Source organism: Carassius auratus, chromosome 18 (assembly GCF_003368295.1).
Source record: "Carassius auratus strain Wakin chromosome 18, ASM336829v1, whole genome shotgun sequence".
Classification (NCBI taxonomy): domain Eukaryota; kingdom Metazoa; phylum Chordata; class Actinopteri; order Cypriniformes; family Cyprinidae; genus Carassius; species Carassius auratus.
The window spans coordinates 11,595,448-11,620,714 of NC_039260.1; the positions used below are offsets into that span (position 1 = coordinate 11,595,448).

Genomic DNA, 25,267 nt, shown 5'->3' on the forward strand with positions numbered 1-25,267 from the left:
TCTTGACTGTCTGAGAAGTCACCCTCTTCGTCTCTCCCAAAATCAGCCATGTTCATCGCCATTCGTGTACTGTAAGGAAAATAGCCAGGCAGCTGCTATTCACGCCGGTATGTTGACGGAAGTCGTGGGATTTCATGTGTTGCGTGATTCTCTGCGCCGAAGTAGCAGTGCTTCGCCTAAGCAGCAGTGCTTCGCCTGTGCTTCCTCATAAACTAAAACAATGCATGCACTGACACAAAAATGCATTTGCCCACCTATCTAAATGTTGGAAATAATGTGAATAAGCCCTATTTCAAAAAACGGTGGAGTGTTACCTATTTTATTATGTACTAAGCGATATCTTTGATGTCCTTATCTTCCCTTTCCCCATTAAAAACGCCCATTTCACTTCACACATATTTATCATGCAATAATTTCTATGCATATAAGACATGTTGAATTTGTGTTGCTATTTGCATAGCTTAGCAGCTGTGTGCAAAAAGGCTAGGAGCATGTAAACGGCGTATGGAAGTACTCGCAGTAAATGCTCCACACTGGAAATGCTCTACAATGATGGGATTACTCCAAAGAGCAGAAAGAAACACATGGAAAAGAGAATAAGGTTTAGTGTGGATTTACTACACATGCTTTGGCTCATTTGCTTGCATTACTCGCAGCCATACAAATGCTAAAATCATGTCACATAAACAAGCCACAATGCCATGGGTTTGTCTCAGCCTCTGTATCGGACATTCATGGATTTAATTATGAGTTCGACTCAAATGTGACCGCATCAGTCACGCTCCCACACAGCTGTAAGTAGACTCTTTGGAGTATCTCAGCAGCTATAATTGAACAGATGCAAGATATGAGGATTTTCTGATGATATCGGATCAGTCTCAGGCGCAAAGGTTACATCCTGTTTCAAATGTGGACCAATCCTATCGATTTCTTAATGAGCAGATAAAGAGCGGCCTATTAATAGATCTTGTTCTGGGTTTACAATGGGATGTTTTGTGGATGTGTGCCACCCTTAATCGTGGCTGAGAGAGAAAAGCAGATGCTTTTATTCTTTGTAAAACTTTAAGGCTCCACAGAAAGCATTAAGAAATGAATTAGTTCCAAATTGTGAGAGGATTTTTACACACAAGGCTGCTAAGGCGCATGGGTGTCAAATCAAACGCTTTGTTGTGTCTATAATACAGAAGCCTTCTGGAAAACAAGCTTCTTCTCTTAACATACTGTTCTGAGCATGGACATGGATGGGCTTAAGTGTCTTCCCCAAGAAATATAAATTATCCATGTTTCGGGGTTGCTAGGCTTCCTAGGTCTGCTCACATCTGCCTAAAATTGATAAAACCATGGGCTGATAAACCATATTTGCTTTCAAGAAGACAGATGGACAGATAGATATCAAAATATCTATCTATCTATCTATCTATCTATCTATCTATCTATCTATCTATCTATCTATCTATCTATCTGTCTATCTGTCTATCTGTCTGTCTGTCTGTCTATCTGTCTGTCTGTCTGTCTGTCTACTGCATACTCTATATTAGAATACTGCTAACTGATTTTAAGCAGTTTCTAATAGACTTTATGACAACCATAAGGACCTTTCAGTGAGTTTTGTAGCTGTAATTTAATCTAACTCAATTTTAAATACTCACCAAGAAGGTTAATTGTGTATTTACATCCAAAAAGCAAAGAAATCTGTGTATCGGTGTAATTATAGATAGTTACTCAGAAGGTAGGTTGATCCTAATTAGCCAAGCAATTTCAAAGTAATTTCTGTGAATACTGTACATATCTGCTAGAAGGTATCTGGAAAATATCTACTATATGCCCTCTGTTTATTGTACTTATGGTTATGTGCTCTCAAACATGTTAACCCTTATAAGATGTGGGTGGTACAGAGAGCAAAGGTAGGGGGAGGCACAACAGCTGCTAGACCTCTGGTGTTAATTAAGTCCAAGAACTGCTGATCAGCCCGGGTCTCTCTTGAAGCGCGCTCTCTCTGCAGGAGCAGGATGTGCCACTGAAACACTGCTGTGCTGCAAAGGACATCTTTCCGTTCAATTCCTCACATCCACAGCCTCCTGGTGCTCTCAGAACCGTGTTTGTGCACCTTTGTATGTTGGTGTGTGTTTGTGACAGCCATTGTGCTGCCTTATCTAAAGCTGCAAGACTCCTCTGGCACTCATTTAGCAGTGTTCAGATTCTGAGTAGATGTCCACAAGCAGACAGGAGATACGTGACAGCTGGACTCCCGGATTGAACCGAGACTGCTGATTAGCCATCTGTACTTTTGGAAAAGGTGACTAATTTACTTTGGGTTCAGGATTGTTGCAATTTCTGCTTTTCAAGTGTTTACCAAATATATAAGGGCTGCGTCATTTTGTGACGTCTGTCCTGCATCACCAAAGACAGATGTTAAGACATTTTCACATAATTTTGGAGGATTCCATTATTGGCAATGATGGCATTATTGTGGTTTGAATTACACAAAAATATGGAAGACCATTTTCACCTAAGAGTTAAATTGCAAGAATTTCTCTCTTTTCTTACCATTGTGATTTTATTTCTTGCTTTAATGTTTATCTCATAATTACCTTTTTATTATTCACTTTTAGATGGAAATTGGCTTCCGTACAAAACATACTTATATTTCTTATATCGTCTTTAATAGTAAAAATTACATCATACTATTATCTAGATATTTAATATTAAATTGTGGAATTTTCATTAGTTTAATACACAAATTTAATGTTTAGCAGAGGAAGATGGATGGAGTCCTCTGAAATTAGTTAAATGCAGCAACAGATAATAATCGAAAGCAAAAAATATAGAATTTTGAGGTTATTTCACACATTTATTATTATTTGAAATAAAATACTCTTATAAATTGTACACAGTGTAACCAGGAACATCCATTAAGACCGGAAATATGAATTCATGTTTTCTAACTGAAAAGAAGAGAGAGAACTGGCATGAAAGAACAGCTTGTCTCTTTCTTTCATAGCTGGGCCTGTGTTTTTAGTGTGTTTCTTTGTAGTACAAATTTGTCTTCATCCAATCAGACGTGAACTGGTTTCATCACTCCTGTTGATTTCTGATTCAGGCAGCCCTCATTCACATACAGAAAAATCATCCATGTAGCCTCTCTGGCTCTCCCTCTTTCCACATCTCAGATTGCATGAATTTATTATGGATTCCAAAACATCTGCGACTTTCACCTTGCATGTTTTACTCGCCCCTAGACCCAGGCAAATACTCTCAGGTAATAGCAGGCCTCACAGATTGTTGAAATCAAATGATGTGTGGTCTCTCCCTGAATCTATTGAGTTTCTAAACCCATTCTCACACAGAAACTGGAATTCTTGAGAGAGCTGGAAACCCTAGCAAACGCTGAAACTTCACACAACCTTGTACATTTGTTTAAATTATTTACTGCGGTAGTTTGACAAACTATGCACTCACACACACAGACTTAACCGAATCCCTAACATGCCCGAGTCTCGCTCTAGGCATTTTGTGGCCAAAACAGTAGCATGACATTGCTGGCAATGCCCCAGTTCCTTCACATCACGTATAGCCAGTTTCAATTTAGTCTCGAGCTCATTATAGATATAAGAACTCAAGGCAAGAACGATCTGTTTTCGTTCATTTCATTCTGTTATGCCGATAATTAAAGTAATGGCCAGTAATGTTTGATGAAGCATTTCATTTGCTCTAATAAAGTCTTCCCTGCGTTTTCTTTTCCACCAAGTAAGCACAAAAGCCCATAATGACTGTAATTGCACAGGCAGAACTGAGGCTCAGAGCAGCTGAGGATACTCACAAGTAATAGTGTGCCCTTTCTCCCGCGGCCAAAGCGGTCACTTCAGTAATCCAGAGACTCAATAATCCTTGCGGACCGGGGGGGTCGAGAGCATGGAAACGGAGGATGAGGATGTGTTTCTCAGATTGCCTGGGGACATCAGGGGCTGTGAGAGGCAGCTGCTGGCATCCAGACCACGTGGGCTGTCACGTCCTCAGCAGGCGGCTGTGGAGACAAGAGGGGTCATCTGTGAGAGAGAATGGTTCATTCCTATCCTCGGACAAAGGCAGGCATTGAGAACCAAGAGGATGAGGGGAGGGCACGGTTGGAGTAGGCGTCATTCATTACCAGAGTTAATTTATGGTGGGAAATATGGATAAATATAAATGTGGACTGTAAGTGGTGTGCTCACACTGCACCAAGAATGATTTATAATCCAAATTAGATGTTTGCAGGTGTTGAAGTCAGTTTTATTTGTTCAGATGTACTCATGAAGGCAAATCAGAGGTAAACTGCGTTGCATATTATGTGTTACTGTACATACGGATCCCAAAAGATATAAGACGAGGCACATTTTCAATAATGTTAATTTAATTTGATTTCAGTGGAAACACTGAGGGAATGCACTTCTTTAACTACATAGTTCATAAAGAAAATGTTACTTGAATCATGCAGTTTTTATGTTGACTTGTTAAACTTAAAAAAAAAATGTTATCAGTCAAAGGTTCTTTTTTTTTTTGGCCATATGTTATGTATTTTGAGAGTTACATAACAAGTGTACTGCATTCTTAGCAGCTGATCCCAGAAGACTGTTAAACCAGTGTCCTCATGTGCTGACAGTGAGAGATGTTTGACTGGATGTGACCTGTGACGGATGAGGGGATTAGTATTGATCAAGTGTGCAAGCCCACAGACACGGGGGATGAATCAACAATCCATTGCTTTCTGTTGCAGTGTATTCATACAGCCCCCACTCCACCCTGCAGTCAACGCTACTTACCACATCAACCGCACCATAAATCCGGTGGGAAAGGAGCTTGACGTTGTGTTTGTCGGTTAGAAATGTCAACCTTAATATCTCAATGATGCTCTATTGCTCTCGGACCACTGCACAAATCTGCATATCGGAAATGTACAGGCCTTATACAGTCAGTGCTTGTCTCCATGGAAACTATACCTATAGCTAATATGGAGGGAATCTGTGGGGGAGGATACTTTGGGGAAGAAATCAAATCACTAATACCCTTTGTTCAAAACTCTTGGTAGAAATAAAAGATTTGAATGTATGTCAGTGTAAATTCATAGTGTAATTCTGAATAAATATTTGAAATGTTGCAGTTAAACACTGCAGTGATCAAGTCTGGGATCAAGTACAATACATCGTGAGTCAATTATCTCCGGCGATGGTTCCTTCAAACATTTCTGTCGACAAACACGTTGGGAATGCTGATGTCAAAATTGCCCGTTTACACCGTAGGCGGAAAATGCAAGAACACACTACAGACAATAGAGCGTCTGCTAAATGTTTGATGTGTGTGGTAAAGTGATGCTGTTGATAATGGCTGGGTCCACGCGTGCAAGAAGACATCTGCCATTTACAGGAAAAATGGTAGGTTTTGTACTGAAAGAGAATTCAACACCCATCTTAGTCTCATGTTATGATTAATTCAGGCAAACCCACATGAAGTAAATGCCTCTTTATTCTGCAGTCATCAATAATTCACTTCTGGCCAAGTTCCGAACTTGTCTCTATAAAGTTTTGGAAGTGACTATAGGAAAAACTGACCTGTGAAACGGCCATGAAACCTTACACTCATATTTGAAGCTTTGTAACTATTACTCAGTCTGATATAGAAATATTTGAAATATAATTTGATACTATTTTTTTTAAAGTTAAATTTATGGGACTTTTTTTATTTTGAGAGGACGGTTTTTAAATGTTTTTATATAGATAATAAAAATTAAGGTAGAAAAGTAAAAGTATATATTTTTTATCATTTTTTCTATTGTATTTTTAACAAAGACTGAAATTGATCAAAAATGTCAGTAAATAAATTATTTCATTCATTTGCTTAAATCAACATCAAGAAGACCAGGCCCCTTCTTTCGGAACATGCTGCACAACTCCTCGTTCAAGCTCGTGTTCTGTCCAGACTGGACTATTGCAATGCCCTCTCTGCAGGTCTTCCAGCCAGTTCTATCTAACCTTTACAATTAACCCAGAATGCGGCAGCAAGATTTTTAATGAGCCGAAAAGAATACACGCCACACTTTTTTTTTATCAATTTGCATTGGCTACCAATAGCTGCTCCAATAAAATTCAAGGCATTGATGTTTGCCTACAAAACTATCACTGGCTCTGCACCCATTTACCTAAATTTGTTACTTCAGATTTATGTGCCCTCTAGAAGCTTGCATTCTGCAAGTGAACATCGCTTGATTGTGCCATCCCAAAGAAGCATTAAGTCACTTTTACGGACTTTTAAATTAAATGTTCCCTCCTGGTGGAATGACCTCCCCAACTCAATCCGAGCAGCTCAGTCCTTAGCCATCTTCAAGAATCTGCTTAAAACATATCTCTTCCATCTTTATTTGAATCTCTAACTTTAACACTCTCTATTCTAATTATATTCTAAAAACTAACTAGCTTTCTAATCTTTTTGTATTCTGTTTTCTTTTAATTTATTATACAATAAACAAAAGGGAAAAAAGCTTGCTCTATTCATTTTCTATTCTGTCTGTTTTCTTTTTATTTATTATATTATTTAAAAGCCGTTGTAGTGTGTTTAAGATAACTGAGACTTGTTATAGCACTTGTATATCATTGATCTTTTGTTGATTTTGATTGATTACATTGTACTCATTTGTAAGTCACTTTGGATAAAAGTATTTGCTAAATGTAAAGTAAATGTATATTATATTATATTATAGTATAAAAATGAAAGGTGAAGATTCGAGATTAAATAATCTGTGTGGTACAATGTCAGTTGTGTACAAGCAATAATGTCACAGAAACGTGCTGTACAGTATAAGAACTATACAGTAATGACAACTAATTATGTTTAAAATGGTTTCAAAGGCAGGTTTATCATGCCTTATTTGCTGCATTTTCTCCCCATCATTAGCATTTCTGAAGTTGTGAAACTGTGAATCATAACTGATGCTCATCATAAAATACTGCATGTTTTTGGATGTAATTGTGTAGTTTGTGCTAAATAAATGGAAACGATGACACTTGACACTTATTCACTTTAAAAGCAAGACGCACATGCACATTTGTTGAATAGGACTGGTTTAAACTAGTTTCAACATGTTGCCACTTTGTTCCAGACCGGTGGAAATAAGAAACATCTTTGGGTCTTCCAGCTGTTGGGAGCGACGGGATACAACACTAAATCTAAACCAGTAGTCATGTTACTATTTTCTATTTTTCACAAAGCTATGGAACAGTGGAATGAAGTGGACAGCTACCAAGAGGACTCTCAGCCACTCCAGCTGTTCACAGAAGTATATTTGGTTTAGAAATGGCATTTGATTGCTCAGAGGTCGAGGAGCTTTCACCTTACGCACTGTATGAAATGGAAACATTGGAGATGTGTGATGGAATACATGTTGTTGAGTTCCACCTGAGGAGATTTTCAATACTCAACACAGGAAATCAAAAGGACGCAGGTGTCCAAACTGCAGGAATCAGATAGCTTCACTGCTAGATTCAAGAGGTCTGACTAGTAATACAAATGCTAAAGTGACACACTGTCATGTGTTCTTAACCCCATGCATATGACTCGACCCACGGCCAGGGAACCCGTTTTGGCTTAAATCCCTCAGCCTCAAAGCTGAAACTTTCTCTTTGCTTCCTTAGAAGGAAAACCCCCTTTGAAGCGTCACGTGGAGAAAAAGAGAGAGGTCTACTAAAGCTTGCCAGCTGCAAGCATGCTGATAACAGCCATATCTGGATATAAGCAGTATCCTTGGTCAGGCTATGAGTTCTGGCACACCTGTGACTGAACTGCACTCACTCGTCTGGTACACGGGTTTCCACAGGAATGGTTCACTTTAAGCCAGTGGAATAGAACGGTTGCATTCATCTTGTGTAAACAGATATGCTTATCCATGCGGGAGTTAGCCAGGTAATAAAGGTGGACATGGAAAGCAGGTTATCACCAAAACCTTCTCAAGGGCTTTTAGAAGGACAGTCTGATTTAAGCCTACACAGTATTTAGAAAATACTGCCTCGAGAAGTATGACCTTTTTGCTAAAGTTCAAGCACGTTTCTCTTTAAATGCACCATTTATTTAAGAAATCTCAAAAGAAGATTGTGTGTGTTCCACAGCTATAAAGAATGTCATACAGGTTTGTGTGAGTTATTGAATCCAGAATTGTACATTTTTGGGTGAACTATCGTTTGGTTGGTTTCTGATATTTCTCCTAAAATCCCCTAGAAGTATAACCTACAGTGAGAGTATAGATTTGTAAAATTATAAGCACCTTGCTATGAAATTTAGTATCATTCATATTATTCACTCAAATTCTAAACACTTGTACATATTATATATATCCCCAAAGGGAAATTTGCAAGTATGTGCAGTAACATGTTACATGTAAAATACAATAAATAAAAAATACACAGTACACATATTACATATAGTCTTCGATTTATTTTTTATATGTTCTGTTTTCATTTTAATTGAAGATTTAGTCATTTTGTGTGGTTTGTCTTTTTTTTTTTTTTTCAAATATGCCTTTTTATGGTTTTATTTTAATTCTAATAGCCTTGATGTAAAGCGTATTAGATTACTGGAATCTTTTCCCAGGAGAAACATCTGAGAAAGTCTCCATTTGATCTGCACTGCTCAGGAGAAAAGTAAGACAAGTAAGAAATCTCAGGTGTAATGTTTCGGTCAGACTTTATTTTAAGGTCCAATTCTCACCATTAACTATGTCTTTTTCGTCAACAAACTGCTGCTTTTTAAGGTAGTCGTTACATTTATGGTCTTGCAGAATATGTGCTTTATCAGTACTAATAAACAGCCAATATGTTAATAGGCATGCTAATAAGCAACTAGTTAGTGAGAATCGGTCCCTATGCTAAAGTGTTACAGATTTTTCTTTCATATACATTTCTATCTTACAGTTTTGTATTATTGGGATGATAATAGTGTCTAGCAGTTTTTAAGGAGCTATTTAAAGTAACAGCCTTCACAGTCAGCTGCTGCTTTTCTTTACTAAGAAGCGCACATCAAAGAGAGATATCGTCATAGTCAGCACAACGGACAGAAAGAGCCCAGACCTTTTCAGCGCATGCCTTTTTCATCTTCAGTAGCTGTCACTCAGCTCTCCCAGTCACTTTAATGGCAGCAAGAATTCAATTAATCCCAGGAAAAGTGGAGCATGGTTCATTTTCAGCTCAGGTTGAAGTTGCTTATAGCAGCTCAATTTACCCTGCCTCTCTCCTTGTATTTTGCCCCGGGCACTACACTGCCTGAATACCGAATACACTGGCCATCACCTGAGTCCAGTCTCAGATGATCCCAAAAGATTATTGTGCCAGTGCCCTGCCCAGATAAAAAAAAAAAAATGATGAGGGGCAATTGCAAAGAAACCAGTGGAAAAGTTATGGTTTAGAAAATACTTTTACACAGTTAGGGAACACATATATATCTTGCTTGAGTTGTGTTAGCTGCATCTATCACTTATAACGAACTTCATAGTTTATGTAAACTTCTAAAATAGCCTGGATTTGCACATACAAACAAACTCAGCGCAGAAAAATAGATATGGGCCGTTATTCCACCTACCCATGAACACCTACACTCACCTCTCTCCTACTGAACATGCTCTAGATATTCCACAAATGGAATGAAAGGTGTCTCTTGTGTACTAACTTGACACTCTATAATGCTACACGGCTGAATATTGTCTAGTAGAATCATGGTGGGGGTTGACTCTTGCTATTAGAGGCCAAGGACCCTCTGGTGGCCAGAAAGATGGAGCAGTTACACTATATTTCAATTTCTCATATTATAAGCATGCAATAACCTGTAATACCATATATATATATACACACACACACACACACACACATATATATACACGCGCACACACATACACACAAACATATCTATATATATATATATATATATATATACATATATATATACATACATATATATATATATATATATATATATATATATATATATATATATATATATATATATATATATATATATATATATATATATATACATACATATACATATATATATATATATATAAAATTTGAATAGATCTATATACAATCCTAAACATTTATATGAATTATATTATAAAACTTTAATTAATTTGGTGCAGTATACAGTATATATATATATATATATATATATATATATATATATATATATATATATATATATATATATATATACTGTATACTGCACCAAATTAATTAAAGTTTTATAATATAATTCATATAAATGTTTAGAATTGTATATAGATCTATTCAAATTTTATATATATATATATATATATATATATATATATATATATATATATATATATGTATATGTATATATATATGTATATATATATATATATATATATATATATACTGTATACTGCACCAAATTAATTAAAGTTTTATAATATAATTCATATAAATGTTTAGAATTGTATATAGATCTATTCAAATTTTTACACAAAACATTTTATGCATAAGTATCAATACATTATTTGTATAAAAAAATTATGATCTTTGCATAAAACAACTATATACATTTTCCTTTATACGTGAATCATTTTATATCACATTCTGTACATTTAACTAAACTTTAGCAAATTAATTTTATTAAAATTAAATAATTTTTTTAACACCTATTTTTTTTTTTATTTAACAAAAAATACCAGACTGTTAAAAATGAGGTATCATTACAAGCCTGGTTTATAATAACATTCTTTTATACACTGTGTATCACAGTTTATAAATGTAGGTGAACTTTGTTTATTGAAGTAGCTTTTTAGTTAATGTAAAGAAATTATACAAAGATACTAAGACCACTCAAGAACAAAATTATTCCATATAGAGTTATGAATTAAATCCATATTCTAGTAATCCATAATACTGAAAATGTGACCACTTCAGGTAACATGACATGACCTTATGCATGTACATATTATGCACTGTGGTTATAAGGTTACATACTGCAAATAAGAAGTACTACTAAAGCAGTCAAGCAAACAATGAGAAATCCCATTAGCATGCCACACACCAATTGAATTGAATGAGGATGGAAATTGTGTGTGGCTCCCTGAGCGACCTGACTGGATGGTTAAAGAGTTGGTGTTCCTTCTGCAGGGAGCGAAAATCACTTTGCCTGCCACTGTCTGCATGTCAGTGTAATTACAACCACATGGGGACGAGGGGAGGGCCGTGATACCCAGTTGATTATGGCCTTAATAATATGCTGGAAATGAGAAGCATTTCACTAGGTCTCTTGTGTCTCAACCAGAGTAGTAATGTATGTATGTTTTTGTATTTGTCTTGTGAGATGGGATACAAGCTCCACATACTGATTTCCAAAAGCCCATCCAGAAAAAACCAAGACACAAATCATTAGTTTGGCTGATTCACAACACTAATTTTGGCTTAATATGCACCCAAAGGCTCCGAATTTGATCCAACTCCAAAATCACACCTGTGGAAATTCAGTTTCTTTCCAACCCCACTCATTCCTTCTCGCTCTCTCAAAATGTCAATGCATTTTTCAAGCTGCCTATCTGACCATCTTCCAAAAGAGGCATCTGGGGGCCAATCGCATTCAGCTTCAGTCCTTCATTGCGCTGCCAAGCTTTTCGCCGAAATTACCGTCGACCGAGGGTTTTGTCTCTCCGTAGCCATTGGATGAGTGGCAGCTCTCTACAACTAATGCAAAGCCCACATGATCAGACACAAACAAGTTTGTGTGTGCGAGAGAGATAAAGAGAGAGTGAAAGTGAGCGACAGAGAGAGGAGGAGGCACATTTCGTCTCATGTTTAACACTAAATGAGATTGCCTGCATCTGCTCCCTCAAGAACCCCAGGAAATAAGACGGTCCCTGTCACTTTGTTCTTTTCTTCTCGCCTCTGTGATGTTCCACTTCTGCAGTCTGCGGAGAGGAGTTTCTGACAGCCAAGAAGGTTTCGGTTTTGTGCCATTGGGCACTTGCTTAATTGTATACGTTTGAAACGAGCACCATGCATTGTGTGAGTCGCTGCTTTGTGTATTATACTCTCTCCCATCCTAAGAAAGTATGGCTCTGATCTTTACAAGAGACACCCACCTGTCAGGGCACTTCATGTTCTGGAGATTGAAATTAAAACACTTTTCTCTCCTGAGAGATGTTACTGAGTCCTTCAGATTTAGCATTTCAGTCATGTTAACTAGGTTGTATTACTCTGCTAAAGGCGATCGTTCTCTCTCTTTCAGTGATCACGCATGCATGTATATTCTCCCACATGTTTATTTTACAGATGTACTCTCAACCACCGACTGACTTTCTTTATTCTGATTTTACTTCAGGTCTTCACCATGCTTATCGACTGCATGAAGGACTGCAAAGCTTTTTCCAACAAAAAACAGGGCATCATTTTCACACCACCTAAAAGAAGTACAAAAATATGAACGAAGCAAGATTCAGGTCAAGGTTTGGATATTCATTTTCTGAGAGTTAGCTATCTGTTAGCGTACCATGCTAGCTAGCAAAAGACCACCTAGAGCTACGTATATCTGGATTAGTTTCACAGTACACACATTCATATTATATACAGAATAATTTTTTGATTGTTCACAAAATATTTCTCTATTACAGTTACTAATTTTATTTCATATGCAGGCTACAATTTGAGATTTCATGATCTGAACAGAAAATCCTGTAAGCTAAAGGCTAATTAGGTTAGCTTTTGCAGTTAGCTCCTGCTGGTAGATTACGTGGATAAAAAGTATTTATCTCCATTATAGAGACATTAAATGTGCCAAATAGGCAGTGAAACGGCGATGGCGAACTTGTAGTTGTCTCTGCATGCTGGGATAGAAGAAGGTGTTTTATCATTCCAAACTTCACACATGATTCACCTTTAGATGACATTTTTAGAACATTTTTGCTTAGAGGAGCTGTTTCAATCAGACTCTCATTATCAGCTCAGACAAGGCCGCCCACAGCAGGATTTTTATTTTTTTAAACATCCCTCTCAGGGACCCTTGCACACATCTTGCCTTCACTGAACACAGACTGATCCAACATGTGATCTAGCTTGAAAGTCTAAAATGAAGAATGTTTTTGCATGTCAACAATCAATATAAAAAACATTGTCTTTTTACAGCAAGGTGCAAATATCTGATTAAATATACTTCTATTTTGCATTATTTTCTAATTGAACACATGCATTTTATAATAATGCAAGTTATTATGATGATGATAATAATAATAATAATAATAATAATATTTATTATTATTATTATTAATTATTATTATTATAATTATAAATATGATATAATTATTAGGTTTCTTAATGTTTGGTATTTCACCATTTTGGAGCATAAAGAATATTATTTATAAATATATTACTGAACATTTATACCTTTTAAATATCTGATTATAATATTTATATCCATATCCATATCCATATCCACCTATCTATCTATCTATCTATCTATCTATCTATCTATCTATCTATCTATCTATCTAATATATATATATATATATATATATATATATATATATATATATATATATATATATATATAATCTATTTTTAAATCTTATTTTATATGTAAACATTTATTTTTCTAATATATCTTTTTCTTAAATGTTATTTAATGTCATTACACTTTTATTTTTGGTTTCCTTAAACCTAAACTAAAATTTAAAAATTATATCTAATATAACAACATTACATTCACTATCAACCGTATATGGCAAAAGTTGGATGGCAATAGTTAATTCGTCCTACAGCATGAAACCTACCGTATGCAAGGTTCAGCTGACATTTTTCTGCAGAATCTTGTTAGATCCGAGAGAACATCATGGAGATGCAGTAGCCTAGCTGCGGATGCAGGAAGGCAGCACCTTATATTTTATCTGCATTGACATGGATTCAAGGGTGTGAGGGGGAGGCGGTGATGGCCTGACAGATTTTCACAGAATGTGAATTCATGTTTACTTTTTCACAAGCAAATGAAACAGGCCTTCACACTGTGCACGCCTCAAAGATCCTGTAATCCTACAGCAGTCTTGCTGGCTTTGGTGAATTCAGGCTACAATCAACACAGCGTGATTAAAAAAGCACACCAGGGAACTTACCATGGCGGCAATAATTTTGCACATATTATTTATTCCTTTCAGCACCCTGAGCACTTAGGAGAAAATCAATAACATATGCAAACACCCGACCAAACACCAATCGCAAATCACTGGCTGTAAAATATACACAGCAGCGCAAAGACAAACAGAGAAATGAGTTTTGGTCACAGATAGAGCTGTAACATCACAAAAATCAAGCAACCATGTGAATAGCTAAAATCAGTCAGAATATTGATTGTTCAAGGTGCCCCGGCTTGCTTAAAGATATCTTCTGGTTTGTTTGTGTCTTTTTCTTTCATACTGCAGTCTTTGAATTGCTTACAGCATCTATGAAAATCTATTTTATTTATAGAAAGTTTTTTAAAGCTGAAATGTTGCACTGTACTTGCAAGCGTGTTTTCCAATGATGACTGTCTCGTTAATTTTATTGTAAAGTAACCCAACAAAGCTTGCATCAGCTGCCCTCTCATTTGAATTGATGATGGACAGTGTCTTGAAACATAAACTTGCATGGAGATCTTTCTGTCATTAGTTAAATGCAGCTCATGGCTGGACACTTCTTTTGTCTCCTGACTTAAGAACATGAGAAATAGAGACAGCCGAGGATATTTTCACATATCTCTTTCTAACCGCTGGCATCTACTGACAGTGAGATAGACAGCAAGCCCCCCGATTTAATAAAGGCATCTACTGAAAACTATTTTATTCACAGCTGTCTAGAAAATTAGCTCCATCGCTACGTTTACCTGCTTGAAATGTGAGACCCAAATTGCTTCGACACAAGGCTGCACAGCCTGTCTCAGCCGCATCTGCCATACTCTCAGCAAATTCGTGTAAGTGGCAATTTGGGCCTTATTGAACTGAGCTAAAAGCAGGGTAAGCTATTTGTCATGCCGTACGCAGCCCCAGACAGCATTTCAGGGCTAAGGGTGGCGGTTTATGAACTAGTATGAAGGGCATAAATGGAGCAGGCTCTGTGGCTGCACATAGTGCGGTTAAAGATTCTCATTCGGTGTTGACCTACGACCGGTCACTTTAAATCTTTAATCTCAAATGTTCTCTGTACATTAACCAAGAAATCAAAATAAGAGGTTAAACTGCAACTGTCTAGAGGTTACATTAGAGAATGTAAACAGGTGTGGGGAGTGATGGAATACAGTACTTGTAATAGTATTACATAATAAAATCTCACAAAAAGACCCTGTTAAAAACGTAAATAAAAATAGATAAATAAATAAACAGGGATTTTGCTAAAATTGATCAAATTAAGATTACTAGCACAATTTTTCTATTATTATTATTATTGTTATTGTTATTGTTATTGTTATTATTATTATTGTTGTTGTTGTTGTTGTTGTTGTTGTAATCCTGGTAGTAATCCTACATTTTCTGAGAATATATATACACACACACGTTTGTTTTTGTGAAAAGTGGGGACATCCCATAGGCGTAATGGTTTTTATACTGTACAAACTGTATATTCTATGGCCCTACACCAACCCTACACCTAACCCTAACCCTCACAGGAAACTTTGTGCATTTTTACTTTCTCAAAAAAACTCATTCTGTATGATTTATAAGCGCTTTGAAAAATGGGGACATGGGTTATGTCCTCATAAGTCACCCTCTCCTTGTAATACCTGTGTCATACCCATGTCATTATACAGAGTTGTGTCCTGAAATGTCAAACGAGCACACACACACACACACACTAGTTTTTATTTTAGAAAGAAAGGTATCTTATGATCCCCAAGGCTAAATTTATATAATTGAAAAATTTAAACATAAAACAAAACATAAATAAATAAATATATTTCTTTAAATATAATTTGGAAATTTAGAATTTATCCTTTTAGATATAATTAAATATTATTTATTATTAATTTATTAAGACATGAAAATGTTTGAATAATAGTATTTACATACTTTACTGACATGTTTGAATGTGCATGTGAATGGGTGAATGTGAGGCAAATTGTAAAGCGCTTTGGATGGCCATGTGGTCTGTTGAAAGCACTATATAAATGCAATCCATTTACCATTTACCATGTTGGCAGCAGCATTACATGCACAAATCCCTTAGAAAATAATAATAACAATAATTTATTGCTTTGAAACATTTCCATTGTTGTCTATTACTTATTGGACTTTATTAAAATTCTAAAAATGGTATTTTAGTTATTATGGTATTTGAATTAGGTCAAATATAATATTTTTATATAATATATTATAAATTATATATGATTTTTTTTTCTGTAATTATTCATGTGTATACTAGAAAATTATTTAAAGTTACTCCCCATATAATTATGGGAGATATATGCAGTGAAAATGACCAAACTGAAGAGTCACCATCTGCAAATTATCTTTTATCTGGGTCTTTAATAATCCAGACATCCTGCAATGCAGATAAAATTATACTAAAGAAAATAAATTGTGAAATCAGAGATTAAATTATAGTGAGAATATATATATATATATATATATATATATATATATATATATATATATATATATATATATATATATATATATATATATATATTATCTAGTTTGTTATTACATTTTCCAGCTAAAAGCAATCTTTAAGAGACAGAATCATGAGCTATATGTTTATCTATATAATGTTTTTCTCTTGGTTAAGTTTAAGAGAAATAATAAATGGGAATAATATTAGATGACCTACAGCATTACTGAAGATAACACATCTTTGTCCTTTGCAGAAATGGGGCTCTGCTGTCATCTGTGTCTATATCCACAGGCTTGACATGGCACTGCAATCTAACAAGCCATTAGCCAATGATCCCTCCTCCACAGGCAGAGGTGCTCTATATAGACTCTTCATCTACATTACTGGGCCCCTTTCAAGCAAAAAACAACACATCAAAGAAAGCCTTTGTCTCCCTTTGCTTTCCAATTCTCCATCGCACCCTCCTTTTATTATTTATTGTCTTAGCCTGTAACCTGAACACCAACCCTGATGCATTTAACTTCAAGGTCATTTCCATTTTCCCAATATGTTTCTAAATGAATCTTCTATCTGCAAGGTGAAAAGAAAATGACCTGTAATAACACGAAAGAGAACCGATCTTTGTTGCACACCACTGGTAATGGATTTTTTTTTGCCAAAACTGGGTGAAAGGAAAGAACGGGGAAATTTACAGCAGGCCTTTGTGATGTCAGTGTCAAACGCATACAACGACTTCTGCCCATTCACATACTAGAAATCATTATTTCTGTTCTGAGAAAAATAATCTAGTATGTCATATGTGTCATGATTCACCCAATCTGAAGTCCAGATGGATGAGCTGATGCATTTTCCGATGCAAACACCCACTCTTACAGTCTATTTGCTTAGAGTTTAAAGGCTCATTTTTACTGAAGTATGTTTTTTTTTTTTTTTTTTTTTTTCGTGAGAGACAGAGAGAGACATGCTGTGGAGACATGCATCTGGAAATGTATGATGTGTTTTTTATGATGATATATCAGCTCAGTTCAGTATCTCTCAATTTTGTCAGGCAATCTTGAGAAGCATAATATCTCATCAAGTTTAAAAGCATCTGGCATTATCACTTGATTTATAAAAGATGACTCTTGGTATGATTCTAAATATGATTCATAGAAATAAAATGGACTCAAAGTTTCCTCAAATAAAATGTCTGCAATGCCTAAAATGTTAAAAGACTAGTTCACTTCAAGAATAAAAGAGAATTTACTCACCCCCATGTCATCCAAGTAAATGTATTACTTTCATCATTCGAAAAGAAATATAAAATTTTTAGGGAAACATTCCAGGGTTTTTCTCTATATAGTGGTCTTCAATGGGAGCCAATGAGCTGAAGGTCCAAGTTGCAGTTTCAATGCAGTTTCAAAGGGCTTTACATGATCCCAGTGTCTAATCTAGTAATTAGTCATTTTCTAAATAATAATTATAAGATACAAATGTATATACTTTTTAAACACAAATGCTTGTCTTGCCATGTGATGTAATTACGTTGGGAAAGTCAAACATTGTTAGCTCTTTGTCTGAGTACTTTAGTTTAAAAACATAGGGTAGGGCAATTTTCTTCTTCAACTTTAAAATTGTCCAACATTGTTATACTCTACAACATAAATGGTGTTAGACTTTGTAATTCCCTTTGTAAAGACTGGGTCTGTACTTCCAACTACATCGTAAGTGGCCTTTCCAACAAGATTAAGTACTGGTAAAGTCGAGCTAGTGCAAGAACTGGTATTTGTGGTTAATATATGTATATTTTATAAAATACAAATTTTGAAAATGAACGATCGAGATAAAACCTTTATTCTTCTGCTAGGATTCTGTAGAGCCCTTTGAAGCTGCACTGAAACTGCAATTTGGACCTTCAACCCATTGGCCACCATTGAAGTCCACTATATGGTGAAAAATCCTGGAATATTTTACTCAAAAACCTTTCTTTTTGACTGAAGAAAGGAAGCTATGAACATCTTGGATGACATGGCGATGAGTAAATTATAAGGACATTTTTATTCTGGAAGTGAACTAATCCTTTAAAAATTGATTTAAGTTAAAGGGTTTTGTCAACATTTTGTCACAAAGTTAAGCACTAATGCTTTTTCTTAGGAGCACACAGGATTTTACGAAGCATATGGTTAATGTGTCATCAGTCTTACATGTTTGTCATTGAAGAAATTGAATGTGTTACCTCTACATGAACACTGCTCATCTGCAGGTGCAAATGAATATAGCACGGGTACAGCCCTTTGTCTGATAGATGCTAATGGCAAACAAATTGCCCATGGCTGTGCTAATGTCACCCAAACAGAAAGTCTTATCAGATTTGTCATTTTCCTGTCACTCTCGTTCGGATCATCTCTACTTATTAATTTCAGCAGCTTTTATGGCTCTTAACTCTGGGTTCAGCCTCCTGCTATCTGGATAACACAGACTGCTAACCTCTTTCTGAGCTCCTCCTGCACCCAAACACAGACAGAAAACCCTGTAAAACTCTCTCCAGCAGTTATATTTAGCAGGTCTCACAGGCTGTACATCCACAGCTAGTCTGTTGTAATGCCTGAATCTGCTTACATGGTAAATGGGGATAAAGCCTGCATGCCAGGACACTCAGGACGGTTTGGCCAAGTACAGACAGAAGGTGGTAAATGGACCTTCACGGGCTTATCCACACAAGAAATATCCCACTAATGGTGGTGTTTTTCGGAAGTTAGGCTCCTGTGGATTTGGATGACAAGATGAAACCCACTAGTGTGTACTATATTCCAAAAATCTTACGTGTTACATCATCATAGATACAGCTAGAAAATAAATAGCCAGTAAATGGTATCAGTATTGAGATATCTAATATATACTGTATATATATATATATATATATATATATATATATATATATATATATATATATATATATATATATATATATACACACACACACACACACACACACACACACACACACACACACACACACACACACACACACACACACACATTATATATTGTACACATTATAACTAAAATGTGGTACCTAAATTATACATTGTATTTTTCTTTAAAATGATACCACCCTGATAGACAGTATAAGTGTAGTGGAGTGCAGTAGAATTGAGTGGTTTTCGGGAATCACAGTGGAGAATGTTAATTCCTGAACTTTCTGCAACAGTGTGGTTAATTTCTATAGTGGTACAACTGCTTTATCTGAAATCTGATTTAAATGGTTATTTAATTCTGTGTTTCAGCTTCTTGGTGTGATTTCACTTGGAAAGTGATTGAGCAATAAGTAAGAGGGAGGTGTTATTGATCGTGTTTGACACCATGAGAGAGAGTGAGAAAGAGAGAGAGAGAGAGAGCAATAGTAAATTAGTAACAATTAACCATGCATTCAGTCAGAACTACTGTGGCTTTTATTGGTTGATTACTACTTCAGCTTCTCACTGCATAACTATATTTAGCATTTTGTAAGGAAAATATAATTGGCCTTTTGCTTTATTAGATGTAGTGCTGTAAATATATATTCAGCACTGTACAACAGTGTAAGACCATTAGTTACATCGCTTCTATTTTGCATAGTTTTTATTTTTATTTTTTATATATCATGTATTTTTTGTGTGTGTGTGTGTGTGCAAATAAATAGAAATGTATAGTTTTTGTATTTGAATGAATAAATACAAATTTAGTAAGCACTAACTTTGCTTTACATTTCATTAATGACCAAGAAATAGTAAATCGAAAATATATTTTATGAATTTTTTATTTATAAGGTGAAACTAACTAAATAACTAACTAAATAAATAAATAAACATATTTGTATTATGCTACTAGATATCTAACCAACACTTTTATCCTTGGATGTTCAAAATGATGACAAATGAAAAATTATATTAATCTGGGTTCCACTTTATTTTAAGGTGCCCTTGTTACACGTTACATGTACTTAGTATTATAATAGCAATTCATTATGCATATTTAGATGCAAGTAACCCTAAGCCAAACCCTAACCATAATGTAGTCAATTAATATTACCCAGTACTTAAATGTATAATTACTGTAAGAAAGACACCTTAAAATAAAGTGTAACCTTAAATCTTAAATGTTTAATTTATGTTAATTTATGTTCAATTTTAAATAATAATAATAAATTCTAGGCCAGCCTCAAATGTTTAATTTTCAGTTTGTATTATTCAAGGGCTCTTGCCCCTCTCTCTTGCCTCATTAAAACAGCTGGCTTTGAGACTTTTCATGGAGGGGACTGCAATAAATATATCTAGATAGTGTCTAATGAAAATCAAGGGGACATGTTGATGAAGAGGAAGATCTGTTTCCTCGGCTCTCACTGACATGCAGGTTTTTGATTAAAAGCTCCGCCACAGACTCACAGTCTCAGGAGACGCAGCGATACTCTGCAAAGCATCTGGCTTGGCTGGCTCAATTCGCACCAGAAACCACACAGCAGGAGACTCGAAGAGCAATTTAGGCACATTTTACATTGAGAATAAAGAGATCCAGACAAAGTAATGAGCAAATAATTCCCGTAGGCTGAAGGGAAAAAGCAGTAGCAAGTGACAGCAATAAAAAAGAAGTGGTTTTCATTGTTTTACTGAAGAAAAACAGCACTGATTTCGTGACTGGTTTGCATTTGATCGCAATAAGGACATTGTTATCTTTAGCTCATGCCGTGTAGCTGCTTAACATGGAGGTGAACTGGTACAAATACAGTATGATGTCTGTTTCCTCCCATCCTGTGTGTGTTCAGCACGACAGACCACGCATGGCCGTTGCTGTGGAAACAGTAGGAACAAATCAGTATTGCCAGTCAGCAGCGCTGTGCCAAGGTCTCGACTCGGCTCAGTGTGTCCTGCTCGCCCTTGCCTGGGATCTCGTCAGAGCTGGCATTGGCAGGCAGATCAAAATCTCATAGGACCCCGGGCCCCAGAAGGACTGCTGTGAATTGGCTTGACTTGAGCTTTTATTGTGCCGGCTCCATGCTGTCTTCAGTCTGATTGACCTTCTCAATAATATTTCAGATGTCTTTGTTCAGATTGCATGTTTAAACTCAGTAGGCCGGGAGAGCAAGTTAGCTAATTAACTAGAAACAAAGAACTGACCCTTCACTAAACTTCAGCCCGCTTGGTTACTGTTCCTCTGATGAGCTGAATAAGTGGGCTTATTAAGTGGTAGAACTGAATGGATATTATTCTTACGTAGGCTGGGAAATAATGTAAGTGTGATATTGTGTTGGCAGTAACTTGATTAAAAACCGTGAAAACTGCTTACTTTGTTTGAAACTATCCAAACACATATAAGATCGTTTGGGTAAGTATTTCTGATTGTGCTGGAGAAGCACCACTTGATACATTTTAATATTGCCAGCTTTCTGTGGAAAACATACAGTTCTTGTTCAAGTTATACAGGGGCTTGTGAGATTCCTGGTCTTTTAAGAAGAAAAAAAAAAACCTTCACCATGACCATGAACTCAGTCATCCTCTAAAATAAAATAAAATAAAATAAAATAAAATAAAATAAAATAAAATAAAATAAAATAAAATAAAATAAAATAAAATAAAATAAAATAAAATAAAATAAAATAAAATAAAATAAAATAAAATAAAATAAAATAAAATAAAATAAAATAAAATAAAATAAAATAAAAATCTGGCTTAAAACATATAATTTTATTAATTTCAGAAGTGAAAAACTGACGGTCTTTACTGAAAGTTGGACATTGTTGTTAGTCAAAAAAATTATGAAAAAAAGAAGAAATATATATAATAATAGTATATTTTTCAAAATCAAAAACACGACACAAATTTAAAGGTTAATGCAAAGCTCACTATGTACACATTTAAAGAAACTCTTTTTCCTCTAAACTGTTACCTTGGAAGTATGCTAAATAATAGTTTTAAAAATCAGTAACATAACATAAAGGGATAAAAAAGTATGCGTTTATGAATAGTTTTATAATTAATTCATTTTAATGAATTAATTATTGCAAATTTGCTAGACACACTAATGCTTCGAAAACTAAATGATAAATAACGAAGCAAATAGATAGATAGATAGATAGATAGATAGATAGATAGATAGATGGATAGATAGATAGATAGATAGATAGATAGATAGATAGATAGATAGATAGATAGATAGATAGATAGATAGATAGATAGATAGATAGATAGGTAGATAGATAGATAGATAGATAGATAGATAGATAGATAGATCGTTTTCTTTTTACAGTTTCATTAATTAATAATATAATTCTTATGACCACAAAGTCAAGGGATGTTTGCCACCATATTTAGAGAACATATTTCTTCTCTTTGAAACATGAGAATAAATGTGTTTTCTTACAATCTGCAATCGATTTCGTACCAACTGGTTCAACCATGTGCAAAATTACAGAAAGCCAGAGGAAATCATAAGCACACATTTTTATCTCACGAGCGTGATATCGGTCCTAATCTGCAGGATACAAATTTAGTCTGTTCATCTGCACTAAAGCTGCGCATGCACTGAACGCGATACTCAGCATTAAGATTACATATGGCCTTCTGAAAGCCATGTTACACTTTCTCAAACGAGTTGCCTGTATAGTGCAGATGGAGCCTTTTAATTGGCCATTGTTTTGACAGTCTCTCTCACTGAGTTAGGTTGATGAGGACGACTCTGTGTGTGTATGAACGCCTCCTCTGGAAGGCTGTGGACCACAGGGACACGAGTCACAGACTGAAGCAATCTGAAAAATTTGCCCTCTCATTGCACGATGCTGAATAACTATTAGCAGCATTGGCCTTCTCACGTGTTTAAAATCACCAAAATGTTTTCTTTAGCTCAGTAGCATTGAGTGGTGTAAATGATTGTAAATGAGAATTTATCCCTTGCACTATTAGCCTTTTCTCTCACATGTCTGTCTAGCGTTCAGAGGTGATGATTCACCCCTGGTGCACAGAGAGAAACGGCCACACACTAATCAATTACACACTGCCTAATGGCTGCCTGTTCCACACTATCCACGGCAGTAATGTCCATCGCACCAATGCTTATCTAAAGGATAAAACATCTTTGTCTGATAAGGTCAAGGTCAGTTATAAAATAGCCATGGTTTTCGAGATTTAATGCAACTCTGAAATATCACAAGGCCACCTTTTAGGGGTAGAAGCAAGGCTGAAACATAAAACTACTTTTATTTCACACAATTTTTCAATTTTAATTGAATTTGCCCAGGTAAAGACAGATGAATTGGAACCTATTTGGACATAAAAAATTGACATTTTTTTTATATATAAATTACAGGCGCATTATTTTATTAAATATTGACATGCATCACACAATATTCCTTTCAAAAATGCCTACCACTGTGTGTGGGTCTATAATATATAATATATATTATAGATAAATAATATAATATAATAATAAAAATTATATATATATATATATATATATATATAATAAATTAATAAAAATAATTTTTTTATTACTGTTTAGATACAAAAATAGAAATCATAATCATTCTAACCTTTTGACAAGTAGTGTGTTTACTCAAAATAAAACAATTTTATACTTTTGTGTTTTTTTTTTTAAAGAATAAAACAATATACGAAAAAAAATTATGTGCTGAATACAAAACAAGATTTGTGAAGAGATGGAAATGTTCACAAATTGTGTTTTATGTTTAACAGCATAAAAATAAAAAAAATAAATTATCTAAAAAGGTTTATCTAAAAACATTCCCTGGGACATTAATGTGCTGAAGAAACTGGGAAAAAATCAGTTCATGAATATTCCTCTGCAGCAACACAGGTTAAAAGCAGCAAAGGAGACATGGGGAAATCATTAAAATCTATGTTGTAAAAGCTTAGTTAACAAGTCAATACTTGTTCCATATATATATGGCAGATCGCTTTTAAGACTAAGAACTCTCCAGAGTCAAATAGCTCTTAAATAATTTGCTAATGCGGCTATGGGTCAAATGACCAACATCAGTCATAATGACTGTAATAACCTGAATAATCTAACCTGATATGAAGCCATTTGTACGTTTATTGATTCTACACTAAATTAAATCCACAATTTCATGCTACATACTGTCTGGCATGTTAAATAAGAACTAATTCTGGTCTTCATATTTCCTTCTTCTCTTGATTAATCTGATCATGTGCAATTGTTTAGATGATTCTGACTCTGACTCATATGATTATGATGTCCTTGCATCCTCTGCATTATTGAAAAAATAAAAGATTTTTTACAGTCCGACCCCCACCCCTCTTAGGTAACAGCGAAAAAAATCGCTAACGTCTTAATCCAAAATCCAAGCTACTGTTTGACTCTCAGTAACCCAATAGTCTAAAATGAGTCATGCTTCCTGTCTCAGCCATGCAGCCCTGATTATCCTCTCAAAGTGTCCCCATTGAAGGCAGGGAGGTTTAATTGGCTATGCAAATAGTTGGCACACCAGACTCATTACCTACGAGTATCGCAGTAGGCTCACGATGGGAGGATGACTAAGAAACAAATTGTGTTTTCAAGCCTCACAAGCTTTTTCTCCCTTAATACAAAGACTCTCGATATACTGTGGTGGGAGCAAAAGAAAATCAGCCATTCTCTTTGTTGCTAGAAGTGATGGATCCTTGTTTTGT

At 35.2% G+C, this 25,267-nt stretch overlaps 1 protein-coding gene across 2 annotated transcripts in view; it reads right to left on the reverse strand.

The window, feature by feature from the left end:
• Nucleotides 1–25,267, reverse strand: part of b3gat1a (beta-1,3-glucuronyltransferase 1 (glucuronosyltransferase P) a) — a 71,549-nt gene that overhangs the window by 32,415 nt on the left and 13,867 nt on the right. For both annotated transcript variants that reach the window (XM_026287651.1, XM_026287647.1), the window contains exon 2: nt 3,821–4,024. The gene's annotated coding sequence lies outside the window, so the exon portion shown is untranslated. The remainder of the gene's footprint in view (nt 1–3,820; nt 4,025–25,267) is intronic.